The sequence below is a fragment of the Vipera ursinii genome, assembly GCF_947247035.1.
Source record: "Vipera ursinii genome assembly, chromosome: 1".
Classification (NCBI taxonomy): domain Eukaryota; kingdom Metazoa; phylum Chordata; class Lepidosauria; order Squamata; family Viperidae; genus Vipera; species Vipera ursinii.
The window spans coordinates 148,895,785-148,922,257 of record NC_139512.1 but is presented as its reverse complement, the minus strand read 5'-3'; the positions used below and the strand labels follow the sequence as shown (position 1 = coordinate 148,922,257).

General features: G+C 39.5%; 1 protein-coding gene across 2 annotated transcripts in view; it reads right to left on the bottom strand.

Annotated features, from left to right (window-relative positions):
- Positions 1-25,607, bottom strand: part of PKP4 (plakophilin 4) — a 151,601-nt gene extending 125,994 nt beyond the window's left edge. The window contains exon 1 of one of the 2 annotated variants that reach the window (XM_083350437.1): positions 25,422-25,607. The gene's annotated coding sequence lies outside the window, so the exon portion shown is untranslated. The remainder of the gene's footprint in view (positions 1-25,421) is intronic. The other variant, XM_083350438.1, reaches the window with a different exon arrangement.
- Between the last annotated feature and the right edge of the window lie 866 nt (positions 25,608-26,473).

Sequence of the window (26,473 nt, the reverse complement as noted above, 5' to 3'; positions counted from 1 at the left end):
AATTGTTCTCTTTAAAACAGGCATTTGGTGCACTAGAGGCCATCATCGTAATCATTATTGCAGTGCCAGTTTTTAAATTGGGTTTTAATTGAGGAAATTGTTGGCAACCTTTTATATTGTTTATATGCTATCTGGAATCTTGAGAGTCGGCACTATCAAATTAATGCAATAAATAAGCAAATCAGATTACATCACATCTATGTCAACAACATGCTGGCTTGACTGACACAGGCCTGCTCTCTTTGCATGCAAGAATTCATTCAGCGATAAGAAATCGCAGTAAGAAATACAAATTTGTTCAGAAGCTATTTAGCCTAAACTTTCATCAGAAAACTTACCTTAGATTTCAAGAAAAAAATATTAAGCACCCAAGAGAATTCTAGGAACTAGTAAAGACAGGGAAAACTGCTATAAAAGCATTCTTAAAGACAGAATGATAAGACACTATTTTAATGTGGTAAGAGAATGTAGGTTGGGCATTTCTATTACCTTAGTCACAGCAAGACTAGACATCATAGCTGCTTTCATGCAATCAGCAATTTTCTAACTTGTGTAGGTGGTAGCAATTTTGTCAGTGCAAGCATGAGATTCTTCATAAAAATCACAGAAGTTGCTATCTCCCTTCCTTCCAGGTCTTTTCCCAGGTCTTTAAGCAAAGCACTTAAAAAAATCTCTACATTCTCCAAAAGCTCATCATATTGAAAGATTAGAAGGAACTGTACTGTATTAAAAATATGAAGCCTTACTGCCTCACCAAATATTTTATTTGCTTGATATATCTTCCATTTAATATTCAAGCTTTGATATAATGTACACATTCTTGACTGCCAGTGGCAAATGGTTTTCTTAGAGAATGTTCCTCAGCACAAATATTTCTTTGGCTTCTCTGAAGATCTGCATAATGTAAAAATATATATATATCTACAACTAAAATCACACGGGGTTCTTGGTGCTGAGCTTCGCAGTTTTCAAATCGGCCCTCAACAGGCACATAGAGATAAACAACATCTGCACATCATTCAAGAGAGACAATCAAAAAACCAAAAAGAAAAAAGACGACCAAAACACCTCCTCACCAGCAATCAACAACCAGATGAGAGTTTAACACCAAGATTAATATTATACCAACAATCAAGAGGTAAACAATACCCTAACCCCAACTCAAACAAACAGTAAACAACAGCCCAATCAAGAAACCACCAGACTATTTCCACCAACATTGATAGGGCAGACCACTAATATATAAAGTGAGAGTAAATCCCACTCCCTAGTAGCACTTAGTACAGACATGTCAAACACAAGGCTCACGGGCCAAATTTGGCCCTCAAAGGGCTCAGATTTGTCCCAGAGATGGCAAGGGACCAGCCCCCACTGCCCAGGCCCACAGCAACCCGGCTGGGCGTACCCCCCCAGCGCACACACAGGAAACGGCAAGAGCTTGGGGGCTGGCAGTACGCAGCAGCAGCTCATTTGCCTCAGCCCGTCCCATTCCTCCCAGCCTTGCCCTGTCATGCCCAGCTATGCCTCCGCTTTGCTGGGCCTTTCCTCTTCGCATCCAGCTCTGTTTTGCTGGGCCATGCCTCACCATACCCGGTCCTTTTTCTGGGCCTCTCCTCTCCTCACTTGGGCCAGGGAGTTCTGCCAGTGACTGGCAATGTGTGAGCTACCCCGTTGTGGGGTGCAACCATTCACGACAGCGTAGCTCACACATTGCCAGTCACTGGCAGTTTCAAGCTGTGGCATAAGTGCTGTGTTCCCTTCTCAGGCCCTACCACGTGACAGAGAGGGTGACCGGGAGCCGGCCCCTGCCAACACTCAGCTTATGACACCGCACGATCCCATCTCCCCGCCTTTCATCCCACAGACTGGGTCCCGTCTGCTGGAAAGCGGGTGGCCTGGGCCCCCTCTTTCGGTCCCCCTCCAAGGTGGCCCTGTGGATCTAAAACTGACAGCATTTTGTATGACCGACATGAAGTTGTAGATCGGCGTCGCCAGTAGCGTCTCCATAGTCTGCTCACTGGCCCAGCTTTGCAGCCTGCGAGCACTTCCCTTTCACTGGGACCACCCCCGCCCCCATGTAGGAAAGCCACAGCCACGGGTAGCAAGGAGAAGCAAGATGACAAAACTAGATGCCAGGCAGTTTGCAGAAGATCAGTGGGAAGGTGAGGCCGTTTGGGGAGTCAAGTTAATTGCGTTGTGATTCCCAGAAAAGTGAGAGGCCCAAAAGAAATATGTTTAATTGTTTGCAAAGGACTTTCTGAGGAGATGGCTTGGAGCCGTGTGCTGCATCGGGGAGATGGTGCACAGGCAGGCGAAAGAGCAAACTCGCAGATTGGCTTCATGGTCTATTCTTGCCACCTCCCTTACCTAAATCCAGGCAATAATAGAACTCACTGGACTGAATGGGAAGGTAAGAGGAACTGGCATGAGTTGAAATTAAAAGGCTGAGTCAACTCTCGCCCCCCCAATTATTTTGTCGGAGTCGTGGAAAGTGTTTCTCGCTTCTACTTCCTCTAATCTGCTCTTTTATAATTTAATCCAGTCTTACCCAAACTAGTGTCTTTCGGGTGTCATGGATCACAGTTCCCATCATCCTGTGGCTATGCTGGCCAGAAATAGAATGCCTTATTTTCTCTGCAATTTGCACCTAGGGGGCAGTAGGTCTGTAGGATTTAGATGTATTTAAACATTTGATCCTTCTGCCTAATTTATTAAATCAACGTCCAATTTGAAATTAAATGTTTCGGAGAAATCCAGGGTGGTTTACAAGAAAACTCTCAAAGATAGCTATTGTAAAGCATCACCAGCACTGCTTAAAATATTAAAAGTGTGTATTTTAAGAAAGAAAAATATTAGTAGTAATTTAATTAGTGCTGTTTGACCATAAAATGTGGTGTTGTTCTACATATGCCTGGCTGAACAGTGTGTTTGGAGTTGCCTCTAAACAGGTGAGGGATGTACTGTTCATATTTTCCTTGGGAGAAAGTTCTATAATTCGGTGCTGTCTCTGAGAAGGCTCTGCTCGTGGCCACTGCTCTATAAACCAAGCCAGTGGGACCATGTGGTCTTAATGGATGGTAAATAAAGATGATTAGGGGGCTGGAAGCTAAAACATATGACAAATGTTTGTGCGAACTGGGCATAGTGACATGATAGCAGTGTTTCAATATCTGATGCGCTGCCATAGAGAAGAAGGGGTCAACCTATTTTCCAAAGCATCAGAAGGCAATAATAAATGGAAACTGATCAAGAAGAAAAGCAGCCTAGAACTAAGGACTTGTGAAAACAACTAGTCAGTGAAAAGGCTTGCCTTCAGAAGTTGTGGGTGCTCCATCACTGGAGGCTTTTAAGAGGAGATTGGATATTCCATTGTCTGGAATGGTATAGGTCTCCTGCTTGAGCAAGGGGTTGGGCTAGAAGACCTCTAAGATCTCTTCCAACTCTGTTATCGTTTGAGAGAAGCACTGCCAACCTCTCCCCCTCCCCTCATCCCTTCCTGGGCGCAGAGAGACAGAGGGAAGGAAGGAAAGAAGGAGGGGAGGGAAGCAGGAAAGAAGGAGATGGGAAAGAGAAGGAGGGAGGCAAGGAAGGAGGGAGGGGGACAAAAAGGAAAAGAAGGAAAGGGGAATGGGAGGGAGGGAGGGAGGGAGGGAGGGAGGGAGATTGGAATGAGAAGGTGGGTCTGAGGGAAGTCCTGCCTTAGCACGGCCACCAGCAGCCCTGCTGCCTTTTTGCCAACCCCTGGTGGTCTCCCATCCTACTGTTACAAAGCCATGTCTCCTCGCATGGAGAGGGTGTGCACCCACCATGAGCAACCTGGCCAAGGAGAGTGAGCACAGCAGCAGCAGCCTTGAGGAAGAGGTAAGTGCAGCTGGGCACCCACCTGGGGAAGTGGGGCTGGGCTAGGATGGGCTGCGGGGTCTGGTGCCGTGGGAGCTTGAGTGCCAGGCTGGGTACTTAACTTCTGCTGCCCAGGGCTCCAGGCAGCCCATGCCACAATCTGGGGGCTCCACTCCCACAGCCTGAGAGATGGTGAGGCTCCTCCAGTGGACCATGCCCTGGCGCTCTGCCCAGTCTCACCCCTCTCCATAGGAGACCCTCAGATCCAGCCCAGTCCTGCCCAGGTGCCCCTGACGCGAGCGACGTCGAGCTGGCCATGCCCATGCACTAGGCCATGCCCACCCATCCACTAGGCCACCCTCACCCCCACCCACCTGCCCCCCCCGGGGGAAACCACAATGCTCATGTGGCCCTCAATGAAATTGAGTTTGACAACCCCTGCCTTAGTACATATTAGTTTATTTGGTAATAAAACTTCTGCAAGAAAACAACCATGCTTAGAGAGCATCAATGATCCCTCATTTCAACCCTGTGCTACAAATATTCTTATCTATTGGTACATTTAAAATCAACCCAAACAATCATAAGACCTCTTCACTGAAAGTTATGAATCATAATCTACATATTATTCCACAGTGAGGACTGATAGGTAGATGTTCAACTTCCTAATAAAAGGGCTGAAAGGGAATAACTGACCTAGCGTCTCCCAGTCCGATCCCTCTGCTCCCAGTCTAGCACCTTAGCCGTCACTGTATCTCAGAGAGACCCTAAATTGATAAATTTAACCACCAACTTAAATGTAAATTGTATTAGAGGAAATTATGCATACAGAAAAGGAGAAACCAAAGCAACACTAACTTTAAAAAAAAAACAAAAAGAAAGGAATCATAGTTTTTGAGATTTTGTTGCTTTCTTCTATAGAAAAGTCTTAATAATGTATTTACACAAATCATATGAAATTCAGAGAACATTAGAGAATATCTAGATCAAGAATAACTGAGGAGGGATATCATTTTTACAAATGCCATTAAATTCTGGAGGAGTTTTGAACATTCACAAAGAAAACTGCTGCATGCCATTTATGTATACGTTAACATAATCTATCCTAACTTCCAGTGGTTTACATCTATAAACTATAACCATATGAAACACATTTAAATCATACAAAACGACTTTGTAACATTGCAAAAAATACAGCCCAAAATAGCAACCCATAATAATAATTAACATGACAGCCATGCCTCAATCTTTAAATTTCAGAACAATTCTGTTTTTACCAACTCCTGGTATGCGGCTACGGAAAATACTGACCCTGGTCAGAAGGGAAAGCTATTCCAAAACACAGGGGCATTTCACTTTTCACTTTTCACTCAGAAGGCTTGGAGAAAAATGGAAAGAAATTCTGTTCTGAATTAGCCCAAACTGCTGGATTTATTGAAAGGATTAGTCATGAATAATAGCTGGTTACTATGCACAATCTCAACGTATGTCTCCCATACATTCCCTTAATAAGCTATATACTTTGTTTCTGAAGGGATCCAGTGCGTTTATTTGTAATTTACTTAGCAAATTAGCAGATGCTCAGTAATTTTTCTTTGCAGGACTGGAAGTGATTTTCAAATGAGTTTTGAGTGCATCCCATTTCATTTTGAAACTGCTAGTTTAAGTATGAAATGGGATGTTTTAACTGTAAATCCCTTACAAACTCATATTAAAATGAGCACTGCATTTTTATGGGGTTGTTTTTTTTGTGTGTGTGTTCAAAATTATACCCAGCAGCAATTAAAATAAAACACTGGAGGAGAATTAGGTTTGACAGTCACTTTGAACAAATGAAACAATATTTCTATGATTATTTACTTGTGTTTATTATGTAGCAAGTGAGACATGTGTAAGTAATGGTGAATCAGAATGTTTGGTGGGCATCAATTTTTCACGCATTCAGTTGTAAGTATTAGAATATCTTTTAAAATGTTTAAATTTTCATGTCAATGGTCCCCGATATAAGCTTATCCAAATGCAATTCTGAGCCAAAAACTGCATTTCATGATGTGTAGAAAAATATGTCCCACCAGCACATTAGTCCAGAAATGCAAATTAGACTAATTGACTTAAGGTCAATCAAGTTAATTTCTCACCATCCGAAAAACAGGTAGTGTTTCTTTTCCCTTACTGGGGAACCCAATTTTCACATATGATGATATACCATTATATCTCTAAGAAATGCTGTCTCTTGCCCAATCTCACTTTCTTCTACTTAGTCTCACCTTATGTACAGGCCCCTTACAATTTGACTTGAAATGCTTTTACGTGATTACTTATTAACTGACCGTGTCATTTTGGTTGCCAGAATCCAGAATGACATATACACTCAGACTAGTAAAAGAGCAGAAATGTAAAAGGCATTTTTTTCTTAGATTACTATATGTTCTCTCTAAAGCACCAAATTAAGCAAAGTATTGTAATATGGCAGTTCAGACATGAACATCTATCGTATTTCTTATAGGGATTTAAAATATTTTTTTAATTAGTTACTTTATCATCAGATTATTAACACAGCCAGAGATAATTAAGTTGTTGATTCATTTATTTATTTAATTCAGTCTGGAAGACTAGAGAGCTTACATTTTTTAAAAAGGCAAACTTTATATAACAATAAGATACCCTACAGCTTAACCAGCACTATGCTCCAAAGCTTGGGAGGACAGCTGTGATTTCAATGATTTTCTGAATGACATCAGGGTGGAGCTGAATGACTCTGCGGAGTTGCTCTACCAACAGGCGGGTATCGAGACACAGAAGGCAACCTTCTTCAATCCCAACAGATGGCATAGTATTATTGAAGGGACCCAAAGCGCACCTATTCTGCTTGACCTCACTAAACTAGAAACAATTGGACATAAGCAAACTTAGCCATGGCCTATATTGTAAAGTGATTTATAGGTGATAGCTTAAATGGCACCTGGAAGCCAAGTAGTAACCAGTTCACCTCTGGGTCACATGGGCATGGTGTGGCACACCCTTCATTGTCTGCATCACTACTTTCTAGACAAGGTGTAGTTGCTTCATAGTTTTCAAGAATAGACCCACAAAAATGCACTGCAATAGTCCCTTTGTAAGGTAGTTAGGGCCTGAGGGACTATCTGAAATGCCTCCTGATTCAAGAATGAACACAACTGTACATTACTGTACATCAGTAATGTCCTCTCTCCACCCTCAATCTGAGAAGAATCTGCATAGCCTCTGGACATATCTTCTTGATGACAAGGAGCTATTCACAATGAAAATAAATCACCTAATCATATATGAAAGGTATTATTAAAAACACTGGTCATACTTCCTGCTTTATGTGGAAATTCAAATTAAACAATCTGACAGAAAACTACAGGTAGTCCTTGCTTACCAATGGTAATTGGGACCAACGACTCTGTCACTAAGTGACACAGTCGTAAAGCACTACACCATGCTTCTACTTATGACAACTGCAGCAATCCCAGTTGCCTTTATTAGGCAAATCAGTGTCCTATTCCCCACTCACTTTGCTTGTTGAAAGTGTGCTGTGATGTCACAACTGCAAGCCAGTTGCCAAGTATTAAAATCATGATCATGTGACCACAGAGATGCTACAACAGCTGTAACTATGAGGACATCCAAGTCCTCTCCCTGTTCAATGCCATTATCCTCAAAGGTCACTGAAAAAGTAATTGTTCAGTGAGGACTATCTGTATCTAGCTTCTCTTTATGAACACATTGTGAAGAAATAATACATGTTTTCCCCAAAATAAGACCCAACCGGAAAATAAGCCCTAGCATGATTTTTCAGGAACGCTAATATAATCCCCACCCCAAAATAAGCCCCAGTTAAGATTGTCAGCCAGACATACACATTTAGTACCGTATTTTCCCAAACATAAGCCCTATAACTGGAAAATAAGCTTATAGGCACAGGTAATTTCTCTAAGAATTGATTCCACTATTCAACTGTTACTACTGAGAAAGTTCTTCTAACCTACAATCAGAATTGGCCCTCATGTAATATTTGAATAGTTTGATCAGAAATGTTTTAAATATCTTTAACTGAACCACCTTAAATTCAAAACAGCACATTTTGAGATCAAAACAGTTCCAAAATGTTTGCAGTCAATTTCACAGTTGAAACAAGCTACAGTATTTACAACTCAAAATGAGGCATTTCGACTCTGAAATAGTTTACATTCAAAACATTTTGTACACACTCCTTTCAAATATTTCAAAATGTTTAATTATAATAATAAGCATTTTTCCATAGTCACCAAAGTTGAATCTCATTTGATGGCATATTTTTTGTCCACTACTAGTCTTCTCTTCTTAAAGCTATTACCAATTCTTTCAAATGCCATGTACATGCCACCAGTCCTTCACGAAACCTGTTCCAATTTGTCAGAAACTAGTGTCCAGAGCTGGATACAATACTTGAGAGTTGGAGTCTTACCAACACGGTGTAAAATGAAATTACTTCCTGTAATTTGGAAACAATGCTTCTGTGGATGCACTGGCAATTATATCAAATTATTGTTTTATGTTCATTTTGCAACCAATCATTATTCCAAGATCTTTTTCATTAATACTATTAATAAACCAAATGGGGTATTGTAGGGACCAGTCCTTGACTCCATCTTATATGATATCTCCACATATCAAAACTTTAGACTACTAAGCGAGACAATCTGTTGGTTGGGTTTATTAACCATACTGTTAATACCCAGCTTTACGTCTTGACCCCTGGCCAATGTGAATTGTAGTGGAAATCCCAATGCCTATAAGCAATCAAACCCACATGGGAGAAACAAACTGGGACTGAACTTCAATACAACAGAGTTGATGTTTGTATAGAATCCCTATGGATCCATGGAGGTACCATCCCCTGCTGTGAACAAGGTTACACGTCCTCTGAAAAAATGTTGGTGTGCAATCTTGGTGTTCTCCTGGATTCAAAGTTCCTGCTGGCACAACAAGTAGAAGCCACAGCTAGGAAAGCAACCAGGTAGTTTTGGCAGGTCAACTAGCCTTACTTCATTTTTTTAAAAAAGTGCAAATTTTTAAAATACCAAATATTTTAAATCTCCATTTAGTATATTTAAAAACATGCTAATTTGCATGTCATTTTACTTCAAAAAACAATGCCAACATAGTAAGCATTTATTAAACAGATAATTGGAGAAAGCACCAGTTTTGTTTAGCATAGGCTCCTAATAAGAGATTGAGTAAATTCAGTCCACTGACATTCAATTTGTATAAGTTTTGATAAATGTCCTCACTGAATGACTATTAATAAATAAGTTTTATTTTTTATTTTTTATTTTTAATCCCATTTATATCCCGCCCTTCTCCGAAGACTCAGGGCGGCTTACAATTTAAGCACAAACCAATGTGCTTAGCAATAGCCTTCATTCTGTGTATATGCCTGCTTATTAGGGCTTTCGCCCCCCCAAGCGGCATTATTACAAAGTCAGCTTATTGCCCCCAACAATCTGGGTCCTCATTTTACATACCTCGGAAGGAAGTTCAAGGAATCATTCTAATCTACTCAAGGAGCAATCCATTATTTTAATGTTTTAGTCATGTCAAGGTATTACTTAAAACACAGCATGACAGTTCTGTAATAAGACCAGCAATTCTTAATAATAATGCATCAAACTATTTTACTAGCATATAAAAATATGTAAAGGTAATGCCAGTTTGTAACTAGAAAGATTCCTAATGCAATGCAGTTAAATTCACTCTTCATCAGCTTCTTGTAAATTAGTAATACTCTATGAGAAAGCCAGAAGATAATCTACGCTAGCAAATGATTTTATTGGCTTATATTAAATAAAATTTTTTCGACTGAAAAATGGTAAAAAATTAATAACAATCACATTTTTTTCACCCCTGAAATTTATTGCTCTGCCCACGAGAATGACAGAAGTTTGCCTTTTCTACTGTATGCATTGGATTGCTATTCAAGATAAAACTTTTCTATGAAAATGTGGATACTCTAGGGTACACTGTTGAAATGGGAAATATTGAGCAACTACAGTTGTATTTTTATTGTTTGAGATTTTCCATTAAAAGAAAAAGGTAACTAAGCAACCAAGCTTCCTCTAAATAAAGCAACATCTCTGCTAAGCACATTACCAAGCATCAAACCAATACAGGTTAAATATATATTAAATTTGAAAATAAAAATAAATTCCATATAATTAAAATTCTTTGCCTTACCATATTTCCCTGAAAAGATGAACAAATATAGCAAGGAAAACAATCATCAAATAACAAAAAAATGTAAGATAATACATCTAATAATTTGGTGACCCCGACTCTTGGGGAGTTTATCTCTTTCAAGTACTAGTCCTCTGAATGGCATGATTAATGTTGTGAAACACATGTACAGACAGAAGATATTTGTAGTTTGTAGTTACTATCCATATGTACTATATGCTGAATGAATGAATGAATGAATGAATGAATATCCATAGTGACTGGGGAGTAAATCCACCAAACTTAATATTTACTTCTAAATAAAAATACTTCGTATTTTTTAATTCAAAGAAAAGTCAAGGCTTCAGGAAAATGCTATATGATTCAAATATATCAATTTTATATGCTTTACAACAGAGGTCCCCAACCTTTTGGGCACCAGGAATCGGTTACATGGACAGAGATTTTTCCACGGACCAGAGGGGGCGTGGTTATGTGTGCTGCCTGCATCCTGTGGATGGTCTTTCCTTGTTTGTGCAGCCCAGTACCTGGCATGCCGCGGCCCAGTACTGGTCCATGGACCGGGGGTTGGGGACCCCAGCTTTACAACATAAGGACTAACCTCTCCTAGCCTGTTTTTAATGGTTTTCATAGAAGTAACTGAACTTTTTATGTTAAAAGTTTTCTGCACAAGGAATGCAGAAATTGTGGTTTTTTAAAAATACAAATATAATGAAGCAAAATGAAAGAAAGTTAATAGTTACACATCATATAGAGATATTTCCATGGCCACCATAGTTTATCTTCTCCTTCAGTCTCCAATTCAGAGGTTTTATTTGCAAAGTGGCAGCTCTGAGCTACCCAAACAACACAAGGTCAAAGCTGGTCAGCATTTGGATGGAACTGGGAAGTTTAAAAAGAAAAGGGGGAAAAAAACATCCTGGAAGAAAACGGTGGCAAACTTCCTCATTGTCAGTTCAACTTGTCAGATAGTATCAGTTAGAGCCAGGGAGATAAAAGATACTCTTGGAAGTCAGGGTTTTATTAGTTTTCATTTTTTTAAAAAAAAAATACTAGGGATTTTCTTTTCTTTTTTCATTTTGAACATATCTTCCTATTTTTCTTCTTCCTTGTAGCTAGCATCTAGGACCTTTAGGGTGCAGTATGGGGTTAATGGGGCCCTGACTAACAGGATTCACACAAATAAAGGGATAAGGCAAGGGTGTATCCTGGCCTCATTATTTAATTTATACATCAATGACTTGCCAGGGTTAATGAAGGTATCCATGGTTCACATGCCGATGATCCTAAATACTTACTGTAACAGCTTACTTTATGCTGATATGATTTTATTATCATACTCACAAGTAGGATTACGTAGGCTATTAAGAAGATTCAGCTCTTATTGCCAGGATAACTCTCTAATCATTATTTATTTATTTTTTATTTTAATTCCATTTATATCCCACCCTTCTCCGAAGACTCAGGGCGGCTTACAAGCTTAGCAAATCTAAATCAAAAATAATGGTGTTTGGAAGAAACCATCAGAGACATAAGTGGCAATTAGATGGTGAACCAATTGTACAGGTTAACACCTTCGTATATTTGGGCGTAACTTTTTCCAAGATTGGATCTTGGGCCTGCCATCATCAACGGAGTACATTCAGAGCAAAAGCCCGTTTGAATTTACTGCTCAAACTAAAGAACCATAGTTACCCAGGGTCCCTAGCCCCATTAATCAAGGTTTATAAGGCTAAGGTTACCACAATGCTCTTCTGTGGAGCAGAAATTTGGGGTCTTTACTCAACCACAGTCCTAGAACAAACACAGTCCCAGCATTTGAGATGTATTTTGGGTGTAGATCCAAGAACATCTGCTGCAGCAGCTGAATTGGGAATTCAAACAATTCATGCATTATCTAAAATTAGAGCTTATAACTACTGGTGCAAAGTTAATGACATGGAGACTGATAGACTTCCCAAGTTATGCCTACTAGAGCAAATAAAACTACAATCACAAATCTCCTGGATCACCAAACTAATAAATGTTGTAAGAAGCTGTGGCCTTCCTGTCTCTTGCGTAACAGGAGAACAATCCAAAAAAAGAGTTGCCCAAAGAATTAAGAATATAGAAGCACAAACTGATAGAGCTATCCTTTGTAAGGTGGGTAACTTGAAATGGCTGAGTAAATACAAGCGTACTTTGTTATTTGAAGTTACAACTCCCAAAACATCTTGTTGTTGTTGTTAGCTGCGAAGTCGTGTCCGACCCATCGCGACCCTATGGACAACATTCCTCCAGGCCTTCCTGTCCTCTACCATCTTCTGGAGTCCATTTAAGCTCACGCCTACTGCCTCAGTGACTCCATCCAGCCACCTCATTCTCTGTCGTCCCCTTCTTCTATTGCCCTTGATCTTTCCCAGCATTAGGCTCTTCTCCAGTGAGTCCTTCCTTCTCATTAGGTGCCCAAAGTATTTGAGTTTTAGCTTCAGGATCTGGCCTTCTAAAGAGCAGTCAGGGTTGATCTCCTCTAGGACTGACCGGTTTGATCGCCTTGCAGTCCAAGGGACTCGCAGGAGTCTTCTCCAGCACCATAGTTCAAAGGCCTCAATTCTTTGGCGCTCAGCCTTTCTTATGGTCCAACTTTCACTGCCATACATTGCAACTGGGAAGACCATAGCCTTGACTATACACACTTTTGTTGACAGGGTGATGTCTCTGCTTTTTAGTGTGCTGTCTAGATTTGCCATGGCTTTCCTCCCAAGGAGCAAGCGTCTTTTAATTTCTTGGCTACAGTCCCCATCTGCAGTGATCTTGGAGCCCAGGAAAATAAAATCTGTCACAACTTCCATTTCTTCCCCATCTATTTGCCAGGAATTGAGAGGGCCAGATGCCATGATCTTGGTTTTCTTAATGTTAAGTTTCAACCCAAGTTTTGCACTCTCCTTCTTCACCCGCAACAAGAGGCTCTTTAGTTCTTCTTCACTTTCTGCCATTAGAGTGGTATCATCTGCGTATCTTAGGTTGTTGATATTTCTTCCGGCAATCTTAATTCCAACTTTTGATTCATCTAGCCCTGCCTTTCTCATGATGTGCTCTGCATATAAGTTAAATAGGCAGGGCGACAGTATACAGCCTTGCCGAACTCCTTTCCCAATTTTGAACCAATCAGTGGTTCCGTGTCCAGTTCTCACTGTTGCTTCTTGACCCGCATATAGGTTTCTCAAGAGACAAATAAGATGGTCTGGTACTCCCATCTCTTTAAGAACTTGCCACAGTTTGTTATGATCCACACAATCAAAGGCTTTAGCATAGTCAATGAAGCAGAAGTAGGTGTTTTTCTGGAACTCCCTAGCTTTCTCCATGATCCAGCGTATGTTGGCAATTTGATCTCTAGTTCCTCTGCCTCTTCGAAATCCTGCCTGTACTTCTGGTAGTTCTCGATCCACATACTGCTGAAGTCTAGCTTGTAGGATTTTAAGCATGACTTTACTAGCATGAGAAATGAGTGCAATGGTGTGATAGTTTGAACATTCTTTGGCACTGCCTTTCTTTGGAATTGGAATGTAAACTGATCTTTTCCAATCCTGTGGCCACTGTTGAGTTTTCCAAATTTGCTGGCAAATTGAGTGTAGCACTTTTACTGCACTGTCTTTTAAGATTTTGAATAGCTTAGCTGGAATACTGTCACCTCCACTAGCTTTGTTGTTGCTCAGCTTTTCTAAGGCCCACTTCACTTCACATTCTAGGATGTCTGGCTCGAGGTCAGTGACCACCTCATTGTGATTATCTGGGGCGTTAAGCTCATTCTTGTATAGTTCTTCTGTGTAATTTTGCCACCTCTTCTTAATCTCTTCTGCCTCTGTTAGGTCCCTGCCATTTTGGTCCTTTATCATGCCCATTTTTGCATGAAACATTCCCTTCATATATCCAATTTTCTTGAAAAGATCTCTGGTCCTCCCTATTCTATTGTTTTCTTCTATTTCTTTGCACTGTTCATTTAAGAAGGCATTCTTATCTCTTCTAGCTATTCTCTGGAATTCTGCATTCAATTGGGCATATCTATGTTTTTCTCCCTTGCCTTTCGCTTCCCTCCTTTCCTCAGCTATTTGCAAAGCTTCCTCAGACAGCCATTTTGCTTTCTTGCATTTTTTTTCTTTGGGATGGTTTTGGTTGCTACCTGTTGTACAATGTCACGAACCTCTGTCCATAGTTCTTCAGGCACTCTATCATATCTAATTCCTTAAATCTATTTGTCACCTCTACTGTATATTCAACAGGGATATGATTTAATTCATACCTGAGTGGCCTAGTGCTTTTCTCTACTTTCTTCAGTTTAAGCCTAAACTTTGCAAGGAGAAGCTCATGGTCTGAGCCACAGTCAGCTCCTGGTCTTGTTTTTACTGACTGTATAGAGCTTCTCCATCTTTGGCTGCAGAGCATATAGTCAATCTGATTTCTGTGTTGACCGTCTGGTGATGTCCATGTGTAAAGCCGTCTCTTGGGTTGTTGGAAAAGAGTGTTTGCTATGACCATCGTATTCTCTTGACAAAATTCTATCAGCCTGTGCCCTGCTTCATTTTGTACTCCAAGGCCAAACTTGCCTGTTATTCCAGTTATCTTTTGGCTTCCTACTTTAGCATTCCAATACCCCATGATGATAAGGACATCATTTTTTGGTGTTAGTTCTATAAGGTGCTGTAGGGCTTCGTAGAACCGGTCAATTTCATCCTCTTCAGCACTGGTGGTTGGGGCATATACTTGGACTACTGTGATATTGAATGGTTTGCCTTGGATTCGAACTGAGATCATTCTGTCATTTTGAGGATTGTATCCCAGTATTGCTTTTCCTACTCTTTTATTGACTATGAAGGCTACTCCATTTCTTCTGAGGGATTCTTGCCCGCAGTAGTATACCTGATGGTCATCTGAATTAAATTCACCCATTCCTGTCCATTTTAGTTCGCTGATACCTAAGATGTCGATGTTCAGTCTTGTCATCTCTTGTTTGACCACGTCCAGCTTTCCTTGATTCATGGATCTTACATTCCAGGTTCCTATGGAGAAAAAATCTTTACATCATCGGACTTTCCTTTCACCACCAGACACATCCACAGCTGAGCGTCCTTTCGGCTTTGGCCCAGTCGCTTCATTCTTTCTGGCGCTACTAGTACTAGCCCTCTGCTCTTCCCCAGTAGCATATTGGACGCCTTCCGACCTGAGGGGCTCATCTTCCAGCGTCATATCGTTTTGTCTTTTGGTACTGTCCATAGGGTTTTCATGGCAAAGATACTGGAGTGGGTTGCCATTTCCTTCTCCAGTGGATCACGTTTTGTCAGAACTTTCGGCTATGACTTGTCCGTCTTGGGTGGCCCTGCACGGCATAGCTCATAGCTTCATTGAATTACGCAAGCCCCTTCGCCACGACAAGGCAGTAATCCATGAAGGGGCAAAACATCTTAGGGAGATATTTACACAAGTGAGATTTGAACAGCTTGACACAATGGTCAGATATGGGAGGTTTCATGCTATACCCTATAATGAGCGTCTCTGCATTTGCGGAGGGCAGAGGTAGAAGACCTGGCTCACATCCTATTTGACTGTTGCCTGTATAAGAGGGTGAGAGACAGGTATCTTGGTCTATATACCAAACGAATGACCCATTGGGATCCCCATATCAAAACAACTTACCTTGTGTCCGGCCAGAACTGGAAAATAACATTTAACGTAGCACAGTACTTAAATAAAATGGTTCGGCTGAGATCTGCATATGTGGGACTGATTGGGGTAGATTGCAAGGGCGACTCCGAAATATAATTTTATCATATTTTATCTATATCTTAAATTATTGTACACTATTACAATTTCATTTTAGATTGTATTTTATTACCATTTCATTTTAAATCGTATTTTATTCTAATTCCATTTTAAATTGTATTTTATCAAATTCCATTTTAAATTGCTTTTATCAAATTTCAGTAACAATTTGTTGCTGGAACTTTGCACTTTGATATGGACCAAGAGCTAATCAATAAAGACTTTAAAGACTTTATCTAGGACCGTTACATGCCGGAGCCTGGGATCTTTCAGATGCCTGTGCTTTGGACTGCCTACTAACACGCATGTCTAATTTAATAACACGTCTAGTTTAATGAAAAGGAGTAGGGGTGACATTATAGCAATGTTTCAGTATTTGAGGAGTTGCCACAAAGAAGAGGGGAATCAACCTATTCTCCAAAGCACCTGAAGGCAGGACAAGAAGCAATGGGTGGAAACTAATCAAAGAGAGAAGCAACCTGGAACTAAGGAGAAGTTTCTTGACAGAACAATTAATCAGTGGAACAACTTGCCTCCAGAAGGTATGGCTGCTCCAACACTGGAGGTTTGGACAATCATTTGTCTGAAAAGGTTTTCCTGCTTGAGCAGGGGGTTGGACTAGAAGACCTCCAAGGTCCCTTCCAACTCTTATTCTGTTATACTTGCCATAGCATGGGCTTTAGGAAGCTTCTCACCTGAATCACTTATAATTGGCTAGCTCCCCAGGCTATTATGATTTGCCAGTGCTTTGGGACACTTGAAGAGAATATAGCTATTGTGTTTCTCAGATACCCATCTGCCTTTTTTAGGCATTACTACTGACCTCTCTGGGTGTCTTTCAGCTCTTTAAAAAAAAAGCAATTTTTTTTGCTCTTTCTCCTTCTTTAACTGCCATCCATACTTTTCTGCTGAACCCTTTTAAAAGCATATTTTAAAGTTTATTTTGAAAAAAATAATATGGATGCTTCCTAAAGAAAAAAGGGGAAGAAGAGATACCTAATTGCCATTCACCCTTCCTTTTCTAAGTGCCAAGAAAACTATAAGGCTCTGTTCATGAAACTGCCAGGAATATAGCTTGATGTGAAGGAAAATTTACCTTTTTCAGTAAGGTCCATTTTACCAAGAGATGAATGTAATTTGATACAAACCTTTGACGGCCCAGAAATGTTAATGTGCTGGTAATATCATATCATTAGTGAAATACGTCACTGTCATTTTTAAGTATCTGAGATTTAATTAAAATTTTCTCAAGCACTGATCTAGGGATCACTGATTATGAAGCCCATGAAGGAAGTACCTTTAAAAAGTGTTGAAGCCAACAAACCTGGGGAATATGTTTCAGCTCTTTTAATTTATACTTTTAATAACCAGAAACCAATCATCAAAATTCTTTATATACTCAGATTTCAGAAGATTTAGTGTGCAAGCATAGGGCGAGTAGACTACATTAAGAGGAAATTGTGATGAAATGTTGTTCCGATTCCTAGGAGGGAAGGAAGGCATTCCCCCTCTCCTGGGAATCTAGACATTCCACCACAGAAAGACAATTCAACAATAAGTAATTATGAAATGTGTCACTTCCTGGTTGTAGAGACTCAGAGCACTTTGCTATAGGAAAGTGTGTCAAGCAAAAACAGTACATTTCTATATCACCAGCAGGAATTTAATACGTGCACCACATTTACGTGTTAGCTATTGGATGATCATAGAAGTAGGGGTAAAAGGTCAATACTACATTTCAGTTAAACATTCTGCTTAGTCGGCATCTTGACAAATGCAAGTACAAACTCAAAATATCACTTTCAGATCAGAGATTGTAGCTGACTGGTTACAAAAAATTCAAAAGGTTCTAAATCAGGAATGATTAGGTGATCTGCCATCATCAGTAATCAACTTTAGAATAATCCTGTGTTCATGAATGAGCATATATACTATTTTCCTAAAGAGGCAAGCAACTACTGCAGATCCAATATCAGGTTATTTTTTAATTCACATTTCAAACTGGAATAATTTTTGTCCCCCCAGAGCCCAAATTTTCATAAAATATTTTAACATTAGTACTTAACTACAGTCAATAAAAACTTGAGTTTCTATTAATGATTAAAATCTTTGGAATATTTTAAAAGGAAAAGGATTGGCAACCCTATATCTACCATGCAAATTTTATTTTTTACTTCTATTCTACCACTAGATTATTCTGTCCACTAAAATATAGTACCTATTCTACTATAGATGGCACAATCCAAAAATGTTACCACTGATGTATAATAGTTTTTTCTGATGACATTTGACTATGTTTTGAAAAAAAAAGTATAGTTCTGCTTTAAATCTAACTTTGCTACTGGCTGAATTCTTGTTTTTTATTTGCCATATAATTAAAACACAGACATAACCACACTATATCATTAAACCTAGACCATATATCTGCTCCAAGACGAACAAAGCAACTTTTGCAAACACCTATTAAACAATGATTAAAAGAAAGAAAAACCAAATGTATTTTCTAAACCTATACACAGTACTTTTGTCAACTTTAGAAAAATCCACCTGGTTCAAAATGCTGCAAGGTTATTCTTGTGCAGCCAAAGAAAGAAACATGGGGCGCATTTCATTACCACTGCAGAGTACCCAATTGCAGGCAGCCAAGCAACAAAGCTTGATGTAAGGAAGACAAGCAGAACAAGCTTGACTCTAATTAAATGGCATGGGCTAGTGTTTTTTCTGATTCAAGTCAAGAATTTTCAAAGGTTATCTTTATTCCATTACATTCTTCAGTAGATTTACTCTTCGCTGTATTTCATACTCTCCCAACCTTTTTTAATATAACACTAAGATCTCTAAGAGTTCTTGTATTTCAAGTAAAACCAACAATTCCGAGGGAGTTAAATGGTTAAGAAATAGGAAATATAAGCAAATAAACCATTTCTTTTTGCATAAAAGTTAAAAAAAATAAGGTAAAGGTTTGTATTGGTAATATGGATGAAAAATAGAAGAATTGTTTGTGCAGGCTGATTTCTGGCATGTTGCGGCCCGGTACCGGTCCAAGGACTGCGGGTTGGGGACCTCTGTTCCAGAAGACTGTGAATACCTGGTTCTTCCCCCATTCAGCTAGGATGGACTTGAACTTGTGGGGGAGGGGGAGAGGTTTAGTTCTACTGGTTGCTATGTTGCTTTCATAGGAAAGGTATTGGTTTTGCTGTGAATTGTCTAGGATTACTATGTGAGATTGATGGCCATATATTCTTTAAATAAATACATTTGGAATTTCACATTCTGTGAAGAACTCTCTGGATCTATCAAGCTTGGGCTTTCGCAAAGAGTATTATGTTATATGTTGTTGTTGTTGTTGTTGTTAGTTGCGAAGTCGTGTCCGACCCATCGCAACCCTATGGACAATGTTCCTCCAGGCCTTCCTGTCCTCTACCATCTTCTGGAGTCCATTTAAGCTCACGCCTACTGCTTCAGTGACTCCATCCAGCCACCTCTATGTTATATAGATGGGGGAAAAATACACTCCTGATATTAAAGTATAGATTGAGGATAAATGTTCTATACTAATTTTTGGAGTATTTTTGTATTCTAAAATGAGAAGAGGGAGTTATATGTTGCTATATGATCTATGCTTAAGTTCAAGAATTACTTTTATATGAACATTATATGGATCCTTTGTCTTCATTGTTCCCCCTTTGGTTTTAGTTTATTCTCCCATCAGCCGGGAAGACTTATGGAAAATCACAATAAAATTTACCCCATGCCATAACCTAAGATAAAATACTGATGGTACGTAACTCCATTAATAACTGCAAAAATAAATAAAATGAAAATGTCTGAAGCGCCATTATACAAAATGAATATTTTATCATATGATGTAGTCGCATAAAAAAATCTTTAAAGTACTGGAAAGAAGTACAAGCATTTATTCAAAATATTTTAAAAACAAAGTTTGAATTGAAACCTTAAGTTTTTTTCTAACTGATTTAGAACAAATGAATTAAAATTATATCAATTTATTAAGAAACCTTTGGATCAGGATTGGAAAAGTTATTACTGACTTTTCTATCCTCATTTCTGATTTCATATTTATTTTTCCTATCTACACCTACCTTTGAAATAGTGACGAATAGTAGTAAATATTCTTTCCAGTTTTATAAACTTCTAATTATTTCTTAAGATGGCATAATTAACTTATTTCTATACATTTAATTTTAAATTTTATGATTAAAATGTTTTAGTTTATCTTAGTCCTTGAAATGTACGGTATTGTACTTTTGTTGTACTATCACAGATTTTATTTTTTTATTAAAGAATGTATAAATGCACGTACCTATATATAATTTTAAAACCCAAATCATTGTCCGTTTTTAGCAACACCCTTTCTACAATTTTCTGATGATGGAACCCCCTGGTTACTTCAGAGTTGCTCCCAGGTCTCCTTTATAATTTCAGTAGGTGGCAGCACCTGGCTAGACTCAAAAGCAAAGCTGGGTTTGGCCTGGTCAGTACTTGGGTCAGATGTCCATAAATCAATCTGAAGATTTTTCTTCTTGCATTTCTTTTCTTGCATCACCTTAGAATTCCACTTGCCCTGATTTGTTCCCGCTATATTTTTCACTTCACCATACTATATTAATCTGTAATCAAATTAAACGTATCAAAAATGTCAAGCTGTCACTAAGCATATATCAACTGGGGTAATCCACTGAACAGGAAATGTTGCTATTATTATTGCAGTTAAGGAGGAGCCCGTGTCAATAGATAATTATTGCATTACTTTTAGGTATTGACTTCGAGGTGCCCTGAAAATTCTAAAACACAAACATTCAAATCTAAATCTAGATACAAAATTTAGTTATAGATCTCTGCATTCTTCCTGTCAGCTACTTTGCATTTTCCAATTAGCCTAACCATAAATGTCTTAGAATAGATGCTCAAATTCTCAGATACCTTCTCCCCTCCCCTCCATAATTCTCATTATAGCATCTAACTACCAGTCCATAGACTAATCTCTCCTATTCTCTTCTTATTTTACAGGCCTTTCCCCATTCCATGTAGTCCTCCCCTTTTTCTCTCTATTTCTGTCACTTCTCATCCTATATCTATTTTTCATTGAGTTTGGTGGCAACTGCACACATTTTAGCTTTCACTCTTCAGGCTAGTTATAACAGACTGACAAAAAGACATGAATGATACAATTCTTTGAAAAAAAGGAAGAGCAAGAGCAAAATAATGCTCTACAATCCCAACTGGATAGCCTCTCCTGACACTTAAGTGAATAGATAGTTGAAGTACAATCAACATACCCTAACCAACGTATCTTGGCAGATTTTTCTTTTTTTAATTTTTAGAGGTACACAAAAATCTCTTGTGATGAATAATAAAAACTGACTGAGAAACTGCTTGGATTATTAAGCCTTTATTATTATATCTTCTATGACGATATTATTCCCCAGGATAAAAAGAATTGTTTGCTATATTACAGGTCACTATAACTATTTCCCAAGAATGTATTTTACCTTTTAGTACAGAAACATTCTTACTGGATTGTTCATACAGTACAAATCTTATTTTCAAAACATTTTGCTCAAGCATTCTGGGGGAAATTCTATTTCACATGAACAGGAATTCACAAGTGTTACTCTAAATGTAATATTTAAATAAAGAGAGCAATTTTAAAAATGAAACATAAAATTAAATATATTCTGTACTTGGGAACGTCATTGATGATCCTACAAAAAGGATCTAAGACTATCTTTTTGTCACAAGGATTTTAGAAGGAAAAAGGAAGGAGGATTTGATGCTACCTTAATGCCAAAATAAACTGGTTGGAGTAACTATAACTGTGTATAGTAGGGAGGTTTGAGAACTCTTAGGATGTTACAAGATGTACAGAGTTCTATACAACCTTTGCAGGTTCCATAATTGCTGTAACCTTACCAGAGGATGGTTAAAGAAAAAATCAAATCATCTGGGAAAGGAGATAGCCGATACATACATTTAATAGTGCAGTACAATGACTTACTACTATGTTAAATGCTTTTCCACCCTCAGCTAATTTCCCAGCTATAGAATATTTTTCATCTGATTGCACATGTTAAATTGCAATCGTTCAGTTCAAGTACTCTTGTTCCTGGGGTAATATTAGAGCAGACTACTACATAGACCACCTTGAGCTGAGAAATGACAACATATGGATGCAACATTTTTATAATTTATAAAAATATTTGGGTACTTAAAGATCTTAGTAATCACTGCAGTTGAAAAAGCTTCAAGGTTCTAAATTCTTTTTTTAAATGTATTTTTATCTCCTTTTAGTAATGCTTAGTCTTTAGCAGGCAGGAAGAATATACTGCTTGCCAAATCTTTTGCTTTCCTTTACTAATTCTATATAACTATTATAAACATCCATTTAAAAGTGCTGGCACTTGTGATCCTTCCTCAGAAGACAAACATATCAATTATAAAACCTTACATGTGAAAGAAGAATCCAGAATATACTGTTAACAAAACATATTGCTCTATTCCGATTATCACCATGTACTGAGCAAAGCAAGCTATACCTCTAAATATTTTGCAACATTTATTTTCAATAAGTTATCCATAAATGCTATTTTTAGCATATTACACCGTGAACCTTTTAAAGCTTAAAAATATAATCATCAAAATAACTGCAATACCTGCTGAGGTGCAGATCATCCTGTCTAACTTTTCTGAGTAGATACCTTTTAATTAAATGTAATAGCCAATTCACTATGTCCTATTTACAAAAACTGCCCCAAACATGTCAGAACAGCAGCCTATATGATATGCTCTGGGACTTGCTTTGGCAGCTACTGCTATAGTTTCTTCATTACTGAAGCATTGTAATTATTTCCTTTCACCTGCCAGGCTTTTTTTTAAGACAAACAGAAAAAGTCTACTTTTAGACCTGTCCAGACACGTAGATGATTCCCCTTTACCTACAGCTAAACTATTCTGCTTCAAACTTTTCAACATGTTTTTATCTCCTCCAACCTAAGATATTGACCCAAGCACCCCCATCCAAATATCAAATTAACTGGTGTTGGCAGCTCAAATAGATGAACAGTCTCAACCCACAGAATTATTAGATGCAAATCTGGGAAAAGATATGTTGGCAATTGTTCTGTCCCACTGCCCTTCAATGTAAATTTCAAATGATAATTGACACGCCCAGTAATTTAGCTGAACCAAACAATTCTTTCTGGCCCATCATTAGGAAAACACAGTTTCTCTATTGGTTAATGAGTATTATAAGAGGTGGGGGTACTTGCACCTCAGTATTAACAAGAAGAGGTTCTAATACTCTCTAAGCATTCCACAAAGATACCATCAGATTAATTTTCTGACACCGGCATTTAATATAAAAAAGCTATAAAACATTCCTTAGCACAACGCAGATTTAATATTTTCCCTCATTCCACACTCTCTCAGAATCTCCCAGTTTTCCCAGCACTTAAGTTTCCAAAGCTCTGCTTCAAAACATGTAAAAGAATGCTACAGCACTAACCTGGATTATGTTAGAATAAAACTTGACATGTTTGAAAAGGAGGAGTTAAGCAAGCTGTACCCTTGGTAATGGGGATAGGCCACAGCAATCATTCTTGCCTTCAAAAGCAGTCTTCAAGTAGTAGAGCATTGTGACTAGAATCTAACCTGATCCTACGTAATGCATGTAGTACAGATAATGCTCCCACACATTCTCTGCAGCAGTCAAGCAGAGATGCTGGCTGCTATATAGATGGTCCGGTGACCTTTGAAAGCTTGGACACAAGGAACCGATCTATTGCAGCTGGCTTTCAAGGCATTCCTCACATTCCTGCCCTATCTAAAAGCTCCAGGAACAAACAAGAGTCCACCCCACAACCAATTAAACTCACAGGCACACACCTGCCTCTTAATCTGTCCAGAGCACCAACAGCTTCCATCCACGCACACACACAGCTGTGTTCTATACTCCTCAAATATGTAGCCAGAGCTAGGGTTGGCCCCTTGCTCTTTTTGTCTTCTCCCTACAGAGCAATTGCAGAGGGGCAGTAGTTGAGGTCTACTGTGAGAAGACACGCTAAAAGCTCTCCATGGATTTGCTCCCCCAACCGGGTTGCAAGTAGCTCTAACAAGCAAATGAGAGAAAATGCAAGACTGGACAAGGTTGAGTGAGGAGAGGCTCAGCAGGTTAAGAGAGAAGGAATCAGAGGGCCAAAAGGGGGGGGGGAAACTTGATAATAGGGAATCAAGAGGACTGGAATCAGCCCTTTTAAGAAGGAAAAAGACTAAAGAAGCAGAAAATTTCTACAGTGGCAACCTGGGAGAAGACAGATGAAGGAAGGAAGGAGCAGAGCTTGTGACCATTTAAGAGACATACAAATAGGGGGGGGGGACACTGAAAGGGTTTATGTAGTAACATGGTAGGTTTAAGAAATGAAAAAAACTAGAGAAGAAACTAACCGAATGCAACATTTGTAAGATAAAGAGTGAACATTTTCACAGAAATAATATATTCATTTTAATTCAAGGACAAAGCTAAAAAGGGGAGCTATGCATTTAAAATACTGCTCACTGGGTGAAGGACACTGGGTAAGCCTCGCTTAAAGAGAAGGGACAGGAAGCTTTAGAAGAGAGAATAATACTATATAAAAATGTAGAGTTAGTAAGGAAGCAGCTTTTGACGATTCTGAGGGAACCAGCGCCGCCGTTGAAGAGGAAAGATAGAAAAGGCTACGTAAAATGGCTAAGTAAAAGCTAGGAGAAAGGTATTTTATTTAACACAGGCACCCAAATATGCAAGGGCAAAGGAGACCCAGGAATAAAGGCTGGGAAATCTGCATAAAAGCAAGCTGATAAATAAAAAAGGGAGACTATTTAGGTGGAGCCCCTTTCCAGAAAGAAACGAGAGAGAGGGAAAAGACAGAAATGCAAATTATTTTAAGAGTGTAAAGCAGATTTTTTTTTTCTTTTATACCACACAAGCAAAAAGATCCTGAGAGGATGACTACTGTATGAGGGAGGATTTTTTTTTTTAAAAAAAAGGGGGGGAGACCCTAAACGGCAACCGCGAGAGGGACTTCACAGAGAAGGCAGGCACAGGCGAGCCAGGAAAAAGGTGGGTGACTAAAGGAAAAAAGAAGTGATGTGCTTATTAGAGGAGGCACTATTATTGGAGTTAGGCAAGTTTCTTTAAAAAGTGGCGGAGGGGGGGGGACAGAGATCTGAGGGAGGCAGAGCAAGGCGGGAAGGCAAAGTTAGCAGGAGACGAGAGGAGCGAGCTAATAATCCATCGAAGCAGGAGGAAGCGGAGGGGCAGGTAGGCAAGGAAAAGCGGCGGGGACCGGACGAGGAAGGCAGGATCACAAAAAATAAAATAAAAAATAAGAAGCGCCGAATTCCACCTCCTCAGCGGGAATCTCCGGCAGGCCGTTTTCCCTCCGTGCCCCGCTTTGCACTTCGCCCACCGCAGCTCTCGGGTGCGGAGCTCTCGGCTCTTCTCCCCGCTTCTCCGGGAGAGAAGCCGGGAAGGGGGTCAAACTCACCGCGTAGACTCGAGCCAGGAGCCCCTCCCCCGCCGGCGCTGGGTCTTCGTGGGCGCGGAGGGGCCGCGGCCACCCCGCCGGGAAGGGCCCTACCCCGGGGTGTCCATGCTAGTGAGACTAACGTGCCACCGCCGAGCAGCACAAATTCTCCCTCCACCTCCCTCGCGGGCTCTCCTCCCGCTTCTTCCCGCCCCTCGCGCCCCCGCTTCCCCCTCCTTAGACGTCAACAAGGCGCCCTGCCCTATGCCTGGCTCAGATTGGCGGAGCCCGGCTCAGTCAAATCCCGATTGGCCGCGGCCTCGTGTCAAACTGGCCAATGGCTCCCGCACCTGCGGTTGCTAAGGTTACCGATGCTGTGAAGAGACCGGCCGAGGGCTAGGGAGCTGCAGTTCCTTCAGGCGAGGCGGGGTATTTGCGTCTTTCGGGGGTGGGAGGGGGGGGGGTTGTCGTGTGTTTGTCTGTACGTACGTGTGTATGCGAGGGATACCGGGAAGGACTAACGTGTGGAAAGAGTTGGAATGGAGGAACAGGCAAAATGGCTTATACGGTATAAGAAGGGAGAATTCTAGAAGCACTGGGGAGAAAAACTTGATTTAGCGCATCTGTGTCCTAAGTTAAACCCCACTGGTTTTAGTGAGATTGGCTTTTTAGAAATAATGCCAGCGGAATTACACTGTTATCTTTTTATTTTTATCTTTCTCTTGTTTGCTCATGCATAAAACATTCTAGCTTCCAGAAATGTTTTTTTTTAAACCTAGTCACATTCCCTGTTTATTATAGGGCAATAAACTTAGTTTTCTGGGGTTCCCTTAATTACTAAAAATTTGTATGGCTGCTTTTCAACAAATGTGCAATGAATGTTTACTGCAACAACTTCATCACTCTTTATTCTTAGTTGGCAATATCCTAATAAAATGGCTTTGCCATCTTAGATTTGAACCTTTAAATATATATTGAAATTAGTTTAATTACTGTTGTGGAGTTAAAAGATGTTATTTTCAATACATGTATTACAAGATAAATATATGGATACAATAAATTATTCTTTATCT